The 19,943-nt window shown below is 41.7% G+C and overlaps 1 pseudogene; it reads right to left on the reverse strand.

Annotated features, from left to right (window-relative positions):
- Positions 1-1,415: 1,415 nt before the first annotated feature.
- On the reverse strand, positions 1,416-10,586 carry LOC129667961 (rho GTPase-activating protein 27-like; annotated as a pseudogene).
- Between the last annotated feature and the right edge of the window lie 9,357 nt (positions 10,587-19,943).

Genomic DNA, 19,943 nt, shown 5'->3' on the forward strand with positions numbered 1-19,943 from the left:
TGCTCGTGCACTTAAGAGTGCTTTTGAAGGCCAGAGAACAACACCCGGTGTCCCTCCTAGGGATGTCTTACTCCCACAGATTCTAGCCTTCCAGACCATTATCAAAGAACATTCGCCAATGTAAAAAAACAAACACTTTATTTAATAGTTTTTAGCTTGCTTTAAGACATTAAATATATAGGTATATGGCAAGAGGCCTCACTTGTTCCTTCTTGGACCTGGTACCATCAGGACTAGGATCCAGAAAGCCCTAGTAGAATTCCTGCCCCAGAGCATACCACCAGGCACATGAGGACCCACAATAAATAGCAACTGCTAGAAACCAATGGAGTAATGCAGGTAAAAGCTGGCATAGTATGAATGCAAAATAAATATTAGCTAATACTGTTTGTTGAGTCATTGTGGTGGTGGGGTTAGTTAGGGGCTGAAATCCGTAAACTGAGGGGATGTGCACACATAAGGAAGGAAGAGACCAGGTGACACAGGTTTAACTCTGTTTTCCTGAGGTTCTGACCTCCTGGACAGGCCTCTCTTAGCTCTGCATGCTGGTAATAGGTAGGCACCCACCCAGGGTGATGCCAGGGGCTGGGAGTTTCTACTTATGCTGTTTTTCTTAGCCCAGAAGAGCTGTGGTAAGTTCCCTGCTGCCTTCGGGGACTCCCAACCCCTAGCACACACAGGGTGCTCGAACATTTTTACTGTGTCCTACAGTGGAGTTCGGGCACCATTTTCTGCTCTAGACGTTGGATTTGCTGTGGAGAGAGCCTTTGTGGGGAATCAGATCACCTGTGGAACCCTGAAGTCATGTCACTTCTGCAAGCCCCAGATCCCTGGAACTATGTAGTGTATGTAGTGGGTCAGTGCAGGCATGTGGTAGGTATGAATACCTTGTAGAGAACAAGTGTGGCCTGGGGAAAGAGGGAAGCAAAGAAAAAGCTCTCAGGTGGCTTGCATCAGGGAGCCACTGCAGCACAAGGCTGAGGAAAACAGTCAGTATCCTTTGCTGGTGGCCAAGGGTCAGTCCTCCCATGGCAGCAGGGATAATATCAGTAACTGCTTCATGACCTCCTGCATAACAAAGGGTATCCACCAAAGCCTGGTTATGTGCAGGCCTGAGTGAGCCAGAATGCCCTCATCAAATCTCTCTTCCCAACCATAGCCCTAGAAAGTAAACATTCACACCATCCCCAGACACAATCTCACATCCACAAAATAGGTGGTTCTGTAAACAGGACAGGGCTCCAAGAACCCCTGAAGGGGAAGCAACAGGGAGATAGCACATTTCATAAACTGCCCAGCAAGATCACTATACCCTCTGAATTGTGGGGTGTAGAAGTCACAGTGTTGTGGGGTGGGAGTTGGAGAGCCTCAGAGAAGGTCCAGCCATACGGCCTCTAGCTGTCCACGGTCCTCAGTCAGTGAGGTTGGAAGATGTCTGCATACTGCTGTAGGATTATCTCCACCACCTGGTTCTGGAACACCATGGTAATTGGCATGTTGATCTCCTCCATCTCAGGCCATAGCAGTATGGGCCAGAACAGGATAGCCACATTCTGCACAGGCATATGGTTCTGCTCACTCTGCTTAATCACCCTGCAGTGGGACCCATGGGATCAAGGGCTCAGAAGTTGATGAGTCTCTCAAGAGGGGCACCAGCTATGACCAGTCCTCTTTTTTTGCCATGGGAATTCTGGCTTGCCCACCAGCACAGGTGCTTCATGAGTATTCAGACTGTGCTATGGTTGGAGATAGGCAGAGTGTGAACCAGATCAAGCATATGGAGGCTGCACAAAACAGGGTCGTGCTGCTCTGAGTGAGTAAAGGGACCAGACATGGTGTTCTGGCTGTGACAAGAGGAGGTCAAACTCCCCATCCCTCCTCTTACCATGCTACTCACTGATGGCTGCTATGAACTGGTGGAAGTGTGAGAAGGGGAAGAAAGGTTCTGGCAGCTCTCAGAAGAAGAGCTGCAGCTGGCCTGTGGTCATGTGGATGTCTTCCCAGAACACCTGGTCCAGGTCCAAGTGCTCATCTGCACTGTGGTAGGGGCGGGGCCATGGAGAAGAAGTCAGAATCCACCAGAGCCTTCAGTCCCCAGGTAGGGACAGGAGAAGGACCTCACCATGATCCACTTTATAGAACGGCTTCTGGATGGTGGCCAGGTTCCCACTGTTGCAGTACAGCCTGTTGATGTCCAGACCTGCCAGAAAGGGGATGGCTGACCCTGGAAGGCCTAGGCTCCCTAACGATTTCTACTCAGCGTTCCTACTGAGGGTCTTTCTCCTTATCCTTGAACCTTTTTTCACCCAGGGCTCTCCAGGCTTTGCTCCTTCCTAGAAGCTGGTCATGGATATCTGTCCTGTCTATGCATCCATACATGTCCTGTCCAGCAGGAGTTCAAACAGTTCCTAAGGAGGGGCAAAAAGAATGAGGCGACAAGAGACCCAAAGAATGAGAGCAAGTCTATAGTCTGATCTTGCTCTCCTTTATTTGAAAAATTTCACACAGCTTTGTAGGGAGAAGGCAGGAAATAAAAATGTGTCAGCAATATAGTTTACAAAACATAACAGGGTGATTAATGATGATGCAGAACACCTCAAGAATGTTTACTAAAAGAGATACTACAAGAATGTCAGCTAAGATATCTCAAAATGTCTGGCCTAACGAACAGATGTCTCATGGGATCCAGAAATGTAAAACTTTCACCTACAACCTTGTTGCAGCTGTCTGTAACTTTCCACTAGCTGGCCTTGGCCCCCGGCATCTCCTCCCTTTCTCAAATAATTTAAGAGGCTAGCAGGTACGTTATGAACATGAGGTCCTTTGAAGACAGTGGGCTTTAACCGGGGGGGGGGATAGAGACCTGGTCCTCTCAGGGCGTTTTGCAGCCTTTTGGGGTGTCTTTTTGGGGAGAAGAGGAAAACCCCATCAACACCTGAGGGCATCCCCAGCAGGTTGTGGTTAGGGGTAATAAAACACCAACCTTTATGCAATCAGGTTGCTTCTCGGGAACTCAGAAGCAGACAATTGGGTCCTTTCTCTGTGGTACCTTGTCCTACTCCTCTGTGGTGCCCATGTCATATCAGGCAAGCATTTATCTGAGTTTTATGCTGTTCTCATGAGAGCCAAAAGCAAACAATCAAGACTCATGTAATGGACTGTTACCAGTCTTCCTCAGGCTCAGCTAAGCCTCGGTCAGCTAAATCAAGTCTGTGATAATGAACTTGTATGGTTTAGATGCCAGGGAGTCAATTTGCTGTTTTACAAAGCTAGTAAGCCTTTGGATGGCCCATGGGCCGAAAGATATGAGAAGAAGGAAAACAACCACGGGTCCCAAGACTGAAGGGAGGAGAATGGTGAGCCAGGTAAAGGTTGAAAACCAATTATGAAACCAACTTTCCTATTGTTCTCTCTGTCTTTTTCTCCTCTCTGAGTCCTCTCTAACTTTAGCCATGCTGTATTTCACAACCCCAGAAGAGTCCATGTAAAAACAACATTCTTCCTTGAGGGCAGCACATAGTAGTCATCTTGATTGGAGGGGTCTTCATTGACATCATTATCATTGTCAGGTGAAAACTCCTCATCCACTTGTTGCACCAGGCGTTCCAGTAGCCATCAAGCTGCATCATTTTCCTGTGGAAAAAACACAGACAGCTCCTCGTCCCCATATGAATACAAGGTTGGCTCCATGCCATTGATTTGTTAAAGGATTCCTCCATTTTACTTTAGCAAAAGTTTTTTGGTTTCTGTATGCAAAAATCTATCTGCTGCAGATTTACCATACTTATCACAATTTTAAAAATTCAGATTTAATTTTTTTTTTAATTTAGGTGTCCAGGGGAGTGGCTCCCCCTTCTTTGTTTTTTGCAAGTAAATCTTACTTGTTTAGTGGGCACGCTCTAGCATGCCTTGTCCTTGAAGATTGTAAGATATTCCAGTTATATGAGAAACTTGAAACTGTTGACAAAATCTTTTAAAAGATTTGTTAGTATACCCTGTTCCATTGTCAGTTTTTGATTGCTTAGGAACTCATAGAACATTAAAAGCCTGTAGACAATGAGCAATAACATTTTTTGCAGCTTCTCCTGGTTGAGGAGTGGCAAAAATAAATCCAGAATAGGTATTAGTGCAAACATGTACATATTTTAATTTTCCAAATTTAGGAATATGAGTAATATTTATTTGCCAAATTTGATTTGGAACAAATCCTTTTAGGATTGACTCCCAAACAAGGAAGAGGCTGAAATTGAGGACAAGTACTTCAAGCCTTGATTTTATTATGTACTGTTTTTTAGTCAACCCATATTAAATCTCAAGGTTTGACTATTAAAATGATGCATGTTATGGGCATCCTGGGCTCTTTTTAACTGTGAACAACAAAAAACTTTGGTGGCTTTATCTGTCAATGAATTTCCTTTTAGACAGGGGTCCTGGCAAATTAGAATGATCCCTCAAATGTCCTATAAAAAAGGGAAAGTTTCTTTTTTGTATCAAGTTTTGAATTTGTAAAAATAAAATTCCAGCAGGAGAAAATATCTGGATTTGACCTGCAGTCTCTCACTTAGGCAAAGAGTGAGCTACATACACACTATCTTTAAAAATGTTTAAAGACTGCTTATTAAAACTTTTGAAACACAGCCAATACTGTAGATAACTCTGCTATTTGCACAGATGAGCTAAACACTTGCAAAGACATTGTTTTCTTTTCATAAGCGTTGGCAGCAACACCAGATAATGAATCATCAGTAAATACCATTAAAGTATCAACAATTGGAATAACTTTTGTTTTTTGTTTTAAATGGAAAAACTATAGGTTGTACTTTTAAAAACTGAATTAATTTATTTTCTTGTGGCTCAACAGGTTGGACTCTGTCATAATAAGCTTACATATGTTAAAATGTCATATTTTTTAGATCTCTGAGAAGTCTGAGAGCCAGAATATTTGAGTTAATCTTTGTCTACCTTTATCATCTTCTCTAAACTGCATCCTATAAAACAGGATGTTATAATCTTTAATTTTGGCATATATTTTAAATATATGTTTTAGAAACAAATTTTAGGTAGATCTATATAGGCAAACTATATGGTTACCCATTTTAATATTAACCTTAAAAAAAAAACAACCTAAACAAAGAGATTAGGTAAAATTTAATCCTGCACTCAACTATAATCTTTAGCATAATTTTAAATCTGCTCTTTTTAAACTAAAATCAAAGCAAAACTTTTAATTAAACATAATTTATAAATGGGCTAGCAAATCTTATTAATCATATCATATTGTACTAAAACTTAACATCAAAAAATTAAAGGACAGAAGTTTTATTTAGTATTAAACAGAGAACTATACTTAGCCTGCAGCCTTTAGCGAAAATAGAGTATTCTGGCCATATCAAATCCATAGGCCAGAAAGAAACAGCATTAAAACATTTATTTTGGGTACTGGCAGCCATACATATATTTTATATAATGGTTAACAATAATCTTAATATAACCCTACATAACATTGGGCTAACATGGAACTGTAGTTCTTTATGTCCTTTAAAAGAACCTAAGCAAACATTTTGCATTGAAGAATCTCCAGCCTTTTTAAATGAAAAACAACATTTTATAGATGTTTTTACATGATATATTATAATAACTGCAGTTTTTGTTTAATTGGCTTAAACAGCATGACTTGATTTTACCTTGTAAAATTAATAACATAAATACCAAGGTCTTTTGACCTCCTCCAAAGGGGTGAGAAACTGTATTTAAGTTTTTTTGTTAGACTGTCCAAGGATTATTATTTTAAAATACCTGATAAATTTTAAAATATTTTATAGAGTTTAACCCTGATGGTCCAGGACCAAACTTAGAGGTGTTGATTTAAACTGTCTCATGTCTAAAAATATTAATATTGTCAGCCAGATTTTAAAATACTGTCAATTTAAGTCCACATATAAATACATACACACATAGACTCCAGAAGGACCAGAGCCCCCATGGCCCTGTCTTTACACAGAATAAGTTCCCAGCGACCCTGTTGCCTTTATGGGCCCTTTCCCCAGGAACTGGGGCATCCCCCAGATTCCCTTCACCATATTGGAAACTCTCCAAGTTTCCAAGACCTCAAGGGCAAACCTAAACCAGAAACCGAAACAGACAGACGGAAGACAAAAACAAAACACAGAGACAAAGACAATTAGAACCACGGTACCTGCTTTTTAAACATTTAAATATTTTTAGAACCTGTTCTTGTAATATTAAAACAAACCATTCTCTTTAGGAGTGAGTTTATAGAGCATAAGCATGATTTTAAAAGTCAGAACTAGATTTAAAACTCAGAATTTATCAGTGCACGAAATTTAATCTTTGAAACTAGAAGTGGCTCCATCCCTCTGGCCCCTGTCAGAGAGCTGACACTGACTGAAGCCCGTAGGAGGAGGGATGAGCAGAGGAAGGGGGAAAGGTGATGCCGATCAGTTCAGCAGCCGATTTTGAGGGTGTGAGTGTTCCCATCCACCCTAGTTCTGTGCAAATCATCCAAGCCATCCATGCCTAGCCCACTGTAGGAGAGGGAGAAGAAGTCCAGTGTCCCCGTTCCTCTGTTCACCGAGCTATGAGCTATGGGCCCCTCTCCATGCTTTCTACCCCGGCCTGCCTGGAGGTCTTTTTTAGTTGTTGTTTGGGTTAGAGGGTGGCAGGCACAGGAGGCCAGTCTGAATGATGAGACTTGGCAGTTTCTTCCTCTGACTGTTTTATACTCATTATCTAGAGCTTGTCTCCTAAACCATTTTTTTTTTGCTTTTAAATTACACAAATCTGTTTGAGCTCCTTTATGAACATTTGAAATAACCTTAGAAATACTTTTAGAAATACTTTTTTTTTTCCCCTGCCTATTTGGCTGCTCTAATCTTTCAAGCAACTCTTTAGCTTGTGATTTTCTGTTTTTGGTTTACCCTTATTCCTCCTGACTTGAGGGACTCCTTGAGACCCTGTAAGAATAAGTCATGCTTATTCAATTCTTGTCCCATAATTTGTCCTTCTGACTTACCTCTCCGGATCAGACTCACAGACAGGTGGCTCTGTGGAGATCTCTTTTGCAGGATCTTTACTCACTTCCCCTGTAGAAGTGGCGAGCCTATGAAATTGTGTGGGCCCACAAAAAACGTCGTTCAATACAATCCCCGTTCCTCAGCCCCACGTTGGGCGCCAATTATGTCCTGTCCAGTGGCAGTTCAAGGAGTTCCTAAGGAGGGGCAAAAAGAATGAGGCGACAAGAGACATAAAGAATGAGAGCAAGTCTATAGTCTGATCTCGCTCTCCTTTATTTGAAAAATTTCACACAACTTTATAGGAAGAAGGCAGGAAGGGAAAATGTGTCAGCAATATAGTTGACAAAACATAACAGGGTGATTAATGATGATGCAGAACACCACAAGAATGTTTACTAAAATAGATACTACAAGAATGTCAGCTAAGATATCTCAAAATGTCTAGCCTGACACACAGATGTCTCACAGGTTCTGGAAACGTAAATCTCTCACCTACGACCTTGTTGCAGCTGTCTGTAACTTTCCACTAGCTGGCCTTGGTTCCCCGTACATATATACACTGAGCATAAACAATGTGGATGTATTGCTGCATGAAGCATTGCCCTGATCAGCAGGGAGATTCAAAGGGTTCCTAAGGAGGGGGAAAAATGGGGTGGGAACAAGAGACTTGAAGAATGAAAACAAGTCTATCATCTGATCTAGCTCTCATTTATTTGAAAAATTTCACACAACTTTATAGGGAGAAGGCAGGAAGGGAAAATGTGTCAGCAAAGTAGTTTATGATAAAAAGATAGCAGGGTGGTTTATGATGCAAAATACCGAAAGAATGTTTGCTTAAAGAGAATGTCAGCTAAAAATGTCAAAATGTCAGCTAAGATATCTCAAAATGTCTAGCCTGACTAGCAGATGTCTCATAAGTTCCTGGAACATAAATCTCTCACCTACGACCTTGTTGCACCTGTCAGTAACTTTTCACTAGCTGGCCTTGGCTCCCGGCATCTCCTCCCTTCTCAAACAACTTAAGAGGCTAGCAAGTAGGTCTTTTGAAGACAGTAGGCATTAATTAGAGGGGGGAAGTAGTGACCTGATCCTCCCAAAGCATTTTGCAGCCTTTTTGGGTGTCTTTTTGGGGAGGAGAGGAAGACCCTGTCAACACCTGAGGGCATCCCCAGAAGGTTGTTTAGGAGTAATCAGACACCAACCTCTATGCAACCAGTTTTGCTTCTTTGGGGACTCAGAAGCAGGCAATTGGGTCTTCCTCCTGCGGTACCTTGTCCTACACCCTTGTGGTGCCCATGCCACATCAGGCAAGCATTTATCTGAGTTTCATACTGTTCTCATGAGAGCTAAATGTAAGCAGTCAGGAACCATGTGATGGACTGTTACCAGTCTTCCTTGGGCTTGGCTAAGCCTCAGTCAGCCAAATCAAGTCTGTGATAATAAACTTGTATGGGTTTAGATGCCAGGGAGCTAATTTGCTGTTTTATAAAGCTAGTAAGTCTTTTGATGGCCGAAGGATATGAGGAGAAGATAGCACACTATGGGTCCCAAGATTGAAGGGAGGAGAATGGTGGGCCAGGGAAAGGTTGAAAACCAATTATGAAACCAACTTTCCTATTGTTTTCTCTGTCTTTTTCTCCTTTCTAAGCCCACTCTAACTTTAGCCATGCTGTCTTTTACAACCCCAGAATAGTCCATGTAAAAACAATATTCTTCCTTGAGAGCAGCACATAGTTCCCCTTGTTGGAGGAAAAGTAAGTCCAATCCTCTTTGATTTTGTAAGACTGCTTCAGCCAATGAAGTGAGGGATTTTTGCAGGTGTGTGATGCCTGTCTCCAGCTGTTCAACATCTTCATCAACTGATCAGAGAAGATCAGAGTAATGCTTATTGGATAGAACAAGAGAGGTTATACCAGTCCCAGCACTTGCATCCCCAAGGTCAAGAAGAACAGTCAGTGTGACTGCCCTTATAGGTTTCCTATGGTTCTTAGTAAGGCATGGTCATTAATGGGATCCCAATCTCAAGCAAATTCCTCCTCAGTGTGGTATATGAGGCAAGGGATCAACTGGACAAGGGTGCAGAAGGTGGTCTGACTTCCCTTGAGATGAGGGGTAAATATGCATGGTGTGAGGCCATCACTGCAGGCCCACCAGGTATCATTTCTGGGGAGAATATAGTCATAGAGGGAGGATACTTCTATAATTGTTACGTTACAGAGATGTTGGTAGTGAGGGGGGTTTCTTTTGGCCAATGCATAACCCTTGTCCAGAAACATAGCTTAGGGTTAATTTAGTGCTTCCTTGTTGAGACCATCTGCATTGGGAATTATCAGAGGAATTGGAGATTCCTTCCATTACTGCAATTCCTTCATGAAAAGGAGAGCTAGAATCATAGCAGAGCCAGCAAGATTTAGTAAGTTTAGGGTTGGAATGATTTAAGGTAAAAAAGGTATGATTAATTATATCTAGTATAACATGGCAAGTATCAAGTAGTTGGTATTCAACCGAGAGGAGTATTGGTTCTGTAAAATAGAAAGAGGAAGATGTTATCTGGACATTCTTAGGAATCAAAACAGGTTTTGGAGGAGATCCTATCTGGACCTTTTTAGGAACCAAAATGGAATTGGGTCCCACTGCCACAGGTGAGTAGCTTAACTCTTTTTTGAGGGAAATAGTAATAATGGCTCCAGGGTCTGTATCAGGCCAAGAGATGTATAAGCACAGGCCCCAGGTAAGGCCTCTTTGCCAGGAGATAGTGTCCTTTTTACCAGTCTCTGTAAAGGATAATTTTAAGGTAGGGAAAATAAGTTTCCTCTCTGTCGTATCACAGGGAAATTTTTGTATTTTAGTGGATTTATTAATAATTATGTTAATATAATCATCGGTGGCCTTTTTACCCCAAGACCATCCAGTAGTGACAGCAAGGGTTTCACACCGCCAGGTGGCGCAGTAAAAGTATATAGCAGTGCCACATCCCCTGACTCTCTTGTAACCTGGGCAAGCATAGAGGGCCTGAGCATGTGCCCAATCTCTACAAGTAAAGAGGGGCATAGGATAAAAATACATGTCTGGAAACCAGCTGAGTTGGGAGGTAACCTGTGACTGTATATGTAGTACTTCACCATATTGTCCGGAAATCTTCCAACTATACTTGTAGGGTTGGTGAATGTTGTTCTTCTGGTTGGTGATCACCTCCTGGCTTTGCATCATCACCCCAAGGAGTATCATCCAAAGTGGTTTCATCTGTAAAAAAACGAGAAGGATCTCAGGGGTGCTTGCCACCCTGGATTTCAGAAGTACATGGTTTGTCCCTGGATAGTTGTATTTTCTTCTTCTGTTTAGAGGAGAGGACATGTATTTGTTTTACCAGCTTTTCTGGCAGCCATCTGGCTGCATCCTCCTTGGTGTCGAACAGGCACACTGATCCTCGGCCCCAGATAAGGACAGGATCTGGGCCTTTCCATTTGGAAGTGAGAGGGTCTTTCCACCTAACTGTGGCATAGTTTTTATTTGTTTCAGAGTGCCAAAGGCAATCAACAGTGGATTTGCCATGGGCATCCAGAGTAAGGAAATTAAGGACAAACAATGCATGATGAAGAATGTTTCTTGGGGATCCTTTCATGAAATATAACTCCCTCCTCTTTAACTTGTGAAGGGTGTTTTTAATAGTTTAATGGGCACCTTCAACAATTCCTTGTCCTTGAGGATTATAAGGAATGCCAGTAATATGTTTAATTTTCAATTGGTGGCAAAACTCTTGAAAGTTTCTTTCCAGTGTAACCAGTACCCATTGTCTGTTTTAACAACTTTAGGCTTGCCCATAACCGAGAGGCAATTTAAAACATGAGCTATAACTTTTTTTGAGGCTTCTCCTGCATGTAAACTGGCAAAAATGAACCTACTGAAGGTATCTATTGTTACATGAAGATATTTAAGATTGCCAAATTCAGGTGAGTAACATCCATCTGCCATATGTCATTTGGGACAAGGCCTCTGGGATTATCTCCCAAATGGGGAGTGGGCAAGAGAATGACACAGGCAGGACATTGACAATTTGGTGTGCCTGCTCCCTGGTGATTTTAAAAAGCATTCGAAGTGTTTTAGCATTTAAATGATGCAGGCATGGTTCTTTTTGGCCTGCTCAACAGGGTCTACTGAAATGAAAAAAGCCAAGTGTGTAGCAGTATCAGTACAAGCATTTCCCACAGAGAGAGGGCCTGGGAGGTCTGAATGGGCCTGGAGGTGCCCAAGGTAAAAGGGTTGACTTCTAGAGTTAATTATCTCCTGGACCTTGACAAAAAGTGGAACAGCATTTGTAGAAGGTCTAATATAGGGAACCGTTTCAAGAAGTGGAACAGAGTGGGCAATATAAGCACTGTCAGTATACAGATTAAAAGGGAAATTTTCTAGAACCTCAAAAACATTAACTACTGTGAAGAGCTATACAAGTTGTGCTGATTTAAAAGGAGATTGGATAGGGGTGATATGTCCATTTATAATATATACAGCAGTTCCATTAGAAGAGCCATCTGTAAATACTAAATGTGTTTCTGATAATGGTCAAGAGAAAGTAATTTTTGGGAAGATGAAAGGGTGGGTTTTAATAAATTGAAGTGATTTGTTAGCAGGATATTTATTATCAATTATCCTAGAAAAGGAAGAACAGACAATGGGCCAAATATCTGTGGTTTACATGAGCCATTCTAACTGATCTTTAGAATAGGGCAATATTATTTTATCAGGATCTTTGCCAAAAAACTGACAGATTTGTTTGTGCCCCGAAAGGATGAGCTCTGCAACCAAAGTAGTATAAGGGGCAAGAACCTTAGTGGGAGAGGTGGAGAGATGAATCCACAACAGGGGATTATGTTGCCAAAACACTCCAGTGGGTGTATGAGATGAGGCACATACAACAAATAGAAGGGGTTCTTTATAGGAAATAAATGTAACTATCTGATTTTGGATAGCTGTTTCCACAATCCATAGGGCATGTGTCCCTGCAGAGGTTAATGAGCAATGGGAGGAAGGATTAGAGTCACCCTTGAGAATATCAAAGAGAGGTTTAAGTTCCCCTGTTGTGAGTTTAAGATAAGGTCTAATCCAATTGACATCTCCCAGGTTCTTTTGAAAATCATTTAGTCTTTAAATGGCTAATTTTTAACTGGACTTTTGTGTAGTAATTTTTTGATGATGGAGCTCAAATCCTAAATAAAAATATGGGTCTTTAAATTGAATTTTATCTGGTGTAATTTGTAAACCATAATCTATTAGTTTTTGTGAAAGCTTTTGACAGCAATGGAGCAACATGGAGCCATCAGGTCAGCTAAAAGGAGATCATCCATATAATGTATTATATAAATAGAATGCCAGAGTGTTTAAAAGGATCAATAATCTGAGCTATAAAATTTGACATAGGGTTGGGCTATTAGCCATGCCTTGGGGCAAAACTTTCCACTGGAAACGAGGCATATGTCCTTTGAAGTTTGTTACTGGCAGGCTAAAAGCAAAGCACTTTTTATCCTCAGGGTGTAGGGGGATGGTAAAAAAGTAGTCTTTAACATTTATAACTATCTTATAAAATCCAGCAGGGATGGCTACAGAGGTAGGTAGTTCTGACTGTAAAGCACACATGGTAAACATTGTTTTAGTAATTTCTCTTAGGTCTTGCAATAACTTCCATTTGCCAGATGTTTTCTTAATAATGAAAATAGGTGTATTCCAAGGAGATGTAGTAGTTTCAATGTGACTGGCAGCAATCTGTTCCTGTACTAACGCCGTAGCTGCTGCTAACTTTCTGAGTTTAAAGGCCATTGGTCAACCCATACAGCTTCATCAGATTTCCAAGTGATTTTGTCTGCATGAGGTACAGGGATGCCAACAGCCATTAGGGTAAATTTGTCATGCCTAATTCTGTGTGGTCAATGTTTTCAATTATCTGGATAGGTTCTTTTATTCCCTGTGAATGTTTTCCTAAGCTTTGTCTGGTACGGAAGCCCTGTTTTAGCATTTGGTGGGTAATAATTTCATTTGGACTACACATAATGAGATTTAATTAGGAAAGAATATCCCAACCCCAGAGATTAACAGGCAGGCCAGGCATAATGTAGGGTTGAACAGAGCCTGTATTACCTTCCTCATCTGTCCATGTGAGGACTTTAGAACTTTGTTGGGGATTGAATGTTTGTCCTATGTCCCTAAGGTGGTTCAAGGAAGCTGTAAGGGGCCAAGAGTGAGGCCAGTCTTTGTCTGAAATTATGGTAGCATCCACTCCAGGTATCTACAAGCCCCTCAAAGTTTTTTCCATCCAATTTTAAATTTAGGAGGGATTGATCCTGAATAATTATTTGAATCCAGTAAGCATCCAAAGAGTCAAAATTATTGGTGCCTTTGGATTTTTGAAAGCCTTTTTGGTTAAGATATGTGAGGGTGAGCAGTAACAGCTGAGCAATTCTTTGTCCCTGGTTACTAGTTAAGGGACCAGAAGTGAAAGAAACTTTATCTCTCCTGTATAATCATTGTCAGTAACTCTGAGGGAGATATTTAGTCCTTAGAGGGTTGAACTAGCATGACCTAGAAGTAGCCCAAAGGTGCCAGAAGGCAGGGGGCCAAAAACTCCTGTATGCAAGACCTGTATTCCCATATCAGGTGTTAAATACTGTGCTGGTGGAGGAACACAAGTTCAACCCTGTGCTTCCTGAAGTTGCTCAGGGGAGGGAGGCAACACTTGATTGTTTGGGAAGACAGGAAATGCTTGAGCTTGAGGGATTAATGTTTGGGGGACAAACTTTATAGCCCCAGATGTTTGTCTCATGTTTGTGGCCGGGGGCTGACCCCTCAAGAAGTTTCCCTGATTTGGGGGTAGGGGATTGCCTTGAATATCCGTTTTAGAGTGACACTCTGAGGCCCAATATTTTCCTCTTGGTTTGGGGACACAGAGAAGAAGGGGGTGGGCGCTCAGTCTTAAGAACCTTGCATTCTTTGGTGAAATGTCCTGGTTTGCAAATAAAGCAAGCTTTAGGGAGGGAGCCCTGAGTTAGGTCTTTAAAGGCAGCTCAAATGGCGATGCCGATAGAATGAGCTGAGCCGATGCCCGGACAGTACCTGATATCATCAGAAATGTCCTTGCTATTGTAGTGTGGCCTTATGGCAGCTTGGCATGCAAGGTTAGCATTTTCGAAAGCGAGGTGTTTTATGAATTCACTTTTGTTTTCATGTTTGCCCACAAGCCATTCTGACGCATCAGTGAGATGGCTGATAAAGCTGCTCTAGGGCTCATCTGGTCCTTGTTATATCTTAGCTAGGGAGGTCGTTACAGCTCCCTTGGGGTAAGCTGTTTTCATGCCTTGAGTTCTGCAGGTTTTATTTGAGAAAGAAGAATGGGAGGGAACTTGGATTGTTGCTCATTGGTATCATAAGGGCTATTTCCTCATAATTTTTGCAAGGTCCACTGTTTGGAAGCACCACAGCTGCCACATTACGGCATGCAGTCTCTTTACAAAATTCAGTAAAGTCTGACTTCCAGAAGATGAAATCGTTTCCTGATAATTCAGTGCAAGCCAAAAAAATACCAATCGCTGGGTGTGAGCCTATTGTCACTCTGAATTTCAGTTATGGACAATGTGAAGGGAGCAACTGGACCATATAGTGTCACAAAATTTTTTACTTCTTTTACATGCTTAAATCCAAGGCAGCGATATTGCTGTCCATGGTCTTCATCCACCTCCCCATCTGAGGCGGCAGAAGTTTTGTTTTCGCCGGCATGGGCCTCCTCACCAGAGATAAGATTATCCTCATCATCTGGGTTAGAGTCTTCCCCCTCAACTACAGGGCCAGAGGTGGACTAGAGTTCATTGGTGGAGGGTTGGGCAGGATCTTGAATCTTGTTACGGGTAATGGGAAAGGCCTGCAGGGTATTGGGAGACTTGTTTTGTTTTGTTTTGTTTTGGGCAGAAGGGAAGCAGATGCAGGTGGGGGTTGATTAATTCGAGATACAGTGCCCACAGTTTTTTTAAAGAAGGGTTAAATGCTCTCTTTTCTTTTGGAGCAGTTCTTTGAGGGATTTGACCTCCTGATAGAGTTTAGTTTTAGTGTGCTGAGTAGCATCCTCTATATCAGAATCAAAATGTAAGGCAGGCAAGGAGAAAGTATCCTTGATAAAGAAGCTAACTAAATCCTTTTTCTTTACCCTTGCTCTTGTCTTGAGGGACTCCTTGAGACCCTGTAAGAATAAGTCATGCTTACTCAGTTCTTGTCCCATAATTCATCGTTCTGACTTACCTCAGTGGATCAGACTCACAGACAGGCAGCTCTGTGGGGATCTTAATGCAGGATCTTCAATCACTTCCCTGTGGAAGCACGAGATCCTATGAAAGGGAGAGGCACAAAGAACGGCATTCAATTCGATCTCCATGCCTCAGGTTCTCGTTGGGTGCCACTATGCCCAACCAGCTGGGGGTTCAATGGGTTCCTAAGGAGGGGGGATACAAATGGGGTGGGAACAAAAGACACAAAGAATGAGAGCAAGACAATCATCTGATCTAGCTATCATTTATTTGAAAAATTTCACACAACTTTATAGGGAGGAGGCAGGAAGGGAAATGGCATCAGCAAAGTAGTTTATAATACAAAAGATAGCAGGGTGGTTTATGATGCAAAATGCCGCAAGAATGTTTGCTAAAAGAGATACTACAAGAATGTTAATTAAGATATCTCAAAATGTCTAGCCTGATGAGCAGATGTCTCATAAGTTCCTGGAATATAAATCTCTCACCCATGACCTTGATGCAACTGTCAGTATCTTCCCATTAGCTGGCCTTGGCTCCCAGCAAAGCATGGCACAAGACTCTTCTGGTGCTCACACAGCTCAGCCAGTGGGTATCTAAACACCTGGTCTCAAGGAGATGTTGGTCAGCTCCACCCAGCCTGGTACCATTTGAACCTGGATCCCTGTGAACTTTGAGTACCTTTGATGAAGCTCTTGTCCCGCAGAGACTGCAGAGTAGGTTTTCTCTGTAACAATTGCAGCACTTATGCTGGACCCTGATCAAGTCACTTTCCAGGCCTCTAGGGCTGAGCAAGGGCAAGGCTGACACAGACTAAACTCAGTCAGTAGGTTGTGGTGATGGCACTGGCCCTAGAGACACCAGCCAGGACATCACTTTGGCCCCTCAGAGGGAAGTCTTTGGCTGTCTTTCTACCTGACCCCACTGCACACCTGCATTCTGCTGCTGCACATCTTCCTCCTGCCAGCTTCCGAGAAGCTCACTGGACCTGAATCAGCACTCCTGGGCCTGACCTTCTCCCCCTGGAGCAGGTCTGCGGACTGGAATCAGACAGCTTCAGAGAAGCAAAGCCCAGAAAAATTGGGGCCTCTCCAAAGCATCTCTGGCCTGGAGACTCCCCAGGAAGAGCTTGCTTTCTCTTGGCATGTCCAGGAATGAGAACTTCCACCTTCCCTGGCTGGAGTCCTCCAGGAGCTGAAAGGTCATTCTGTCCCCTTTCCTTCTTATCCAGGACATCTCTAGCCTCCCCCCAGTTCCTGGCCTCCACATATTTCACTCAACTCTGTACTTCCCACTAGACTGGCTCCCCCTCATGAGTTCACATTTCCAATTTAGGCCAGACCACTGTTGATCACACCAAGATTACCCCTGCATCAGGATTCCTACTTCTGCTAACACAACCAAAACCTATCCTCAGTGCTAACACATACAGAATCAAGAGTTATAAATTTAGGGCCATTACCTCATATATAGCTGTTAATTTTGTTTGTCAGAGCTAAGGATCAGACTCAGGACCGTTTGCATGCCAGGAAACTGCTCTGTCACCAAGCTATATCTACTACCCATAATTGACATTACTTTGACTATAGCTCCAGCACAAAGCACTTACTTGTCTAGCAGACACAGGGCCCTTGAATTCAGTATGTTAATCTTTTAGTTTTAGATGTCATTCCTGCCTGGTTCTTGAGAACCATTCCTGAGTCTGGTTCTTGGGTTATAAATGTCCTTTCCCACCTGCCTCCCTTGAAATGAGAAGTATCTTCAGGCTGTGCCTTGTCCCCTCCTGTGGAGTTCTGAAAGACCTGCCCCACTGCAGCATGTGCTCTTAACTGCTGAGCCATCTTGCCAGCACCAGGTTTAATGATTTTTTTTAAAAAAAACATAAAAATACTGAAAGGAGCCAGGGGTGATGATTCATTCCTGTAGTCATAGCACTCAGCATGCATGAGACTGAAGACTGCCACAATTTTAAGAACAGCCTAAGTTATTTGGTGATACTCAAGAATAAAAACATTTAAATGATAAATAAAAATAACAATTTTTTTAAAAAATCATGATATCTTATAATCTTGGCACTGAAGAGGATGACACAGAATTTGATGCAAAAAGAATTTAAAAAAAAAAAGAGAAAAGCTTCCAAAGGTTTTATGTTTTATTCTGTTTTTGTTTTTGTTTTCTGAGACAGGTTTACTCTGTATATAACCCTGGTTGTCTTAGACTCACTTTGTATACCAGGTTGGCCTCAAACTCACTAAGATCTGTCTCTGCCTCCCAAGCACTTGAATTAAAGTCATGTGCCACCATGTCTGGCAAATAAATAAATGAATAAATAAATAAATAAATAAATAAATAAACAAAAACAGAAAACAAACAGACAAAAAAAAAACCTCTCTAAGTTTTAATGCATACACACAAAAAGAATTATATATAATGGAGATTTTGATTAACAACCACCAATGATAATGATCTGGTAAGATTTTTATGGAGCTAAATTTTAATTTAATTTTCTTCTCTTTCTCTTTCAATTTCATTTTCTTCTCTTTATATTTCTTTCCTCTTTCTTTTTTTCTTTAATTTAATTTAATTTTTTTCTGATCAGTTACATTTTATTAACTCTGTATCCCAGCCCTGTCCCTCTCCCTCATTCCCTCCCAATCACAACCTCCCTCCCTCATCTCCACCATGCACTTTTCCAAGTCCACTGATGGGGGGGGGGGACCTCCTCCCCATTCATCTGATTCTTTTTTATCAGGTATCTTCAGGATTGGCTGCAAAGCCCTTCTCTGTGGCCTAACAGGACTGCTCTTCCCTTGGGAGGTGGGGAGGTCAAAAAGCCAGTCATTGAGTTCCTGTTAGAAATAGCCCTTGTTCTCCTCACTATGGGAAACCAGATGGTTACTGAGCTACCACAGGCTACATCTGAGCAGAGGTTCTAGGTTATGTCCATACATGGTCATTGGTTCAATGACAGTCTCTGAGAAGACCCTGTGCCCAGATATATTTGGTCCTTGTGGAGCTCCTATCCTTTCCCCATCATTACTAACTCCCCTTCTTTCATATGATTCCCTGTACTCTGCCAAAGGTTTGGTCATGAGTCTTTGTATCTGTTTGAAAACACAGCTAGGTAGAGTCTTTCAGATGCGCTCAGTACACTCCTGTCATACGTTCAATGCACATTCCATCTGTCTTTCTAAACGAGGATTGATCATCCATGTATGCTCTCTTGATTATCTTTTTTAGGTGTATAGATTTCATTATGTTTGTCATATCTTATAGGTCTATATAAGTGACTATATACCGTGTTTGTCTTTCTCCTTCTAGGATATTTCACTCAGAATGATCTTTTCTAGATCCCACCATTTGCCTGCAAATTTCATGATTTCCTCCTTTTTGATTGCTGAGTAGTATTCCATTGTGTAAAAATACCACAATTTCTGTACCCATTCCTCCGTTGATGGACATCTGCGTTTTTTTCCAAGTTATGGCTATTACAAATAAAGCTGCTATAAACATGGTTGAGCAAGTATCCCTTTTGTGTACTTGAGCAAACTTTGGGTATATACCTAGCAGTGGTATAGCTGGGTCTTGAGGAAGCACTATTCCTAATTGTCTTAGAAAGTGCCAGGGAGATTTCCAGAGTGGTTGTACCAGTTTACATTCCCACCAGCAGTGGAGGAGGGTTCCCCTTTCTCCACAACCTCTCCAGCATGTGTTGTCACTTGAGTTTTTCATCTTGGCCATGCAGATGGATGTAAGGTGAAATTTCAGGGTAGATTTGATTTGCATTTCCCTGATGGCTAATGAAGTTGAGCATTTCTTTAAGTGTTTCTCTGCCATTCGATATTCCTCTGTCGAGAATTCTCTGTTTAGCTTTGTTCCCCATTTTTGAATTGGATTACTTGGTTTGCTGCTTTTCAGCTTCTTTGCTTCTTTGTATATACTGGATATTAGTCCTCCGTCAGATGAAGTGTTAGTGAAGATTCTTTCCCAATCTGTAGGCAGTCGTTTTGTTTTGATGATGGTGTCTTTTGCTTTACAGAAGCTTTTCAATTTCATGAGGTCCCATTTATTGATTGTTGCTCTTAGAGCCTGTGCTGTTGGTGTTCTGTTCAGGAAGTTGTCTCCTGTGCCAATGAGTTCTAGGCTGTTCCCCACTTTTTCTTCTAACAGATTTAGAGTATCTGGTTTTATGTTGAGGTCTTTGATCCACTTAGACTTTAGTTTTGTGCATGGTGATAAATATGGATCTATATTCATTTTTCTGCATGTAGACATCCAGTTGGACCAGCACCATCTGTTGAAGATGCTGTCTTTTTTCCATTGAATGGTTTTGGCTTCTTTGTCAAAAATCGAGTATTCATAGGAGTGTGGGTTTATTTCTGGGTCTTCTATGCAGTTCCATTGATCCTCCTTTCTGTTTTGATGCCAATACCATGCAATTTTTATTACTATTGCTCTGTAGTACAACTTGAGAGCAGGGATGGAGATATCTCCACATGATCTGTTGTTGTACAGGATTGTTTTGGAGATTCTGATTTTTTTTTGTTTGTTTCCCCATATGAAGCTGAGAATCTTTTTTTCAAGGTCTGTAAAGAATTGAGTTGGTATTTTGATGGGGATTGCATTG

Source organism: Psammomys obesus, unplaced genomic scaffold (genome assembly GCF_907164565.1).
Source record: "Psammomys obesus unplaced genomic scaffold, mPsaObe1.curated_primary_1811, whole genome shotgun sequence".
NCBI lineage: Eukaryota > Metazoa > Chordata > Mammalia > Rodentia > Muridae > Psammomys > Psammomys obesus.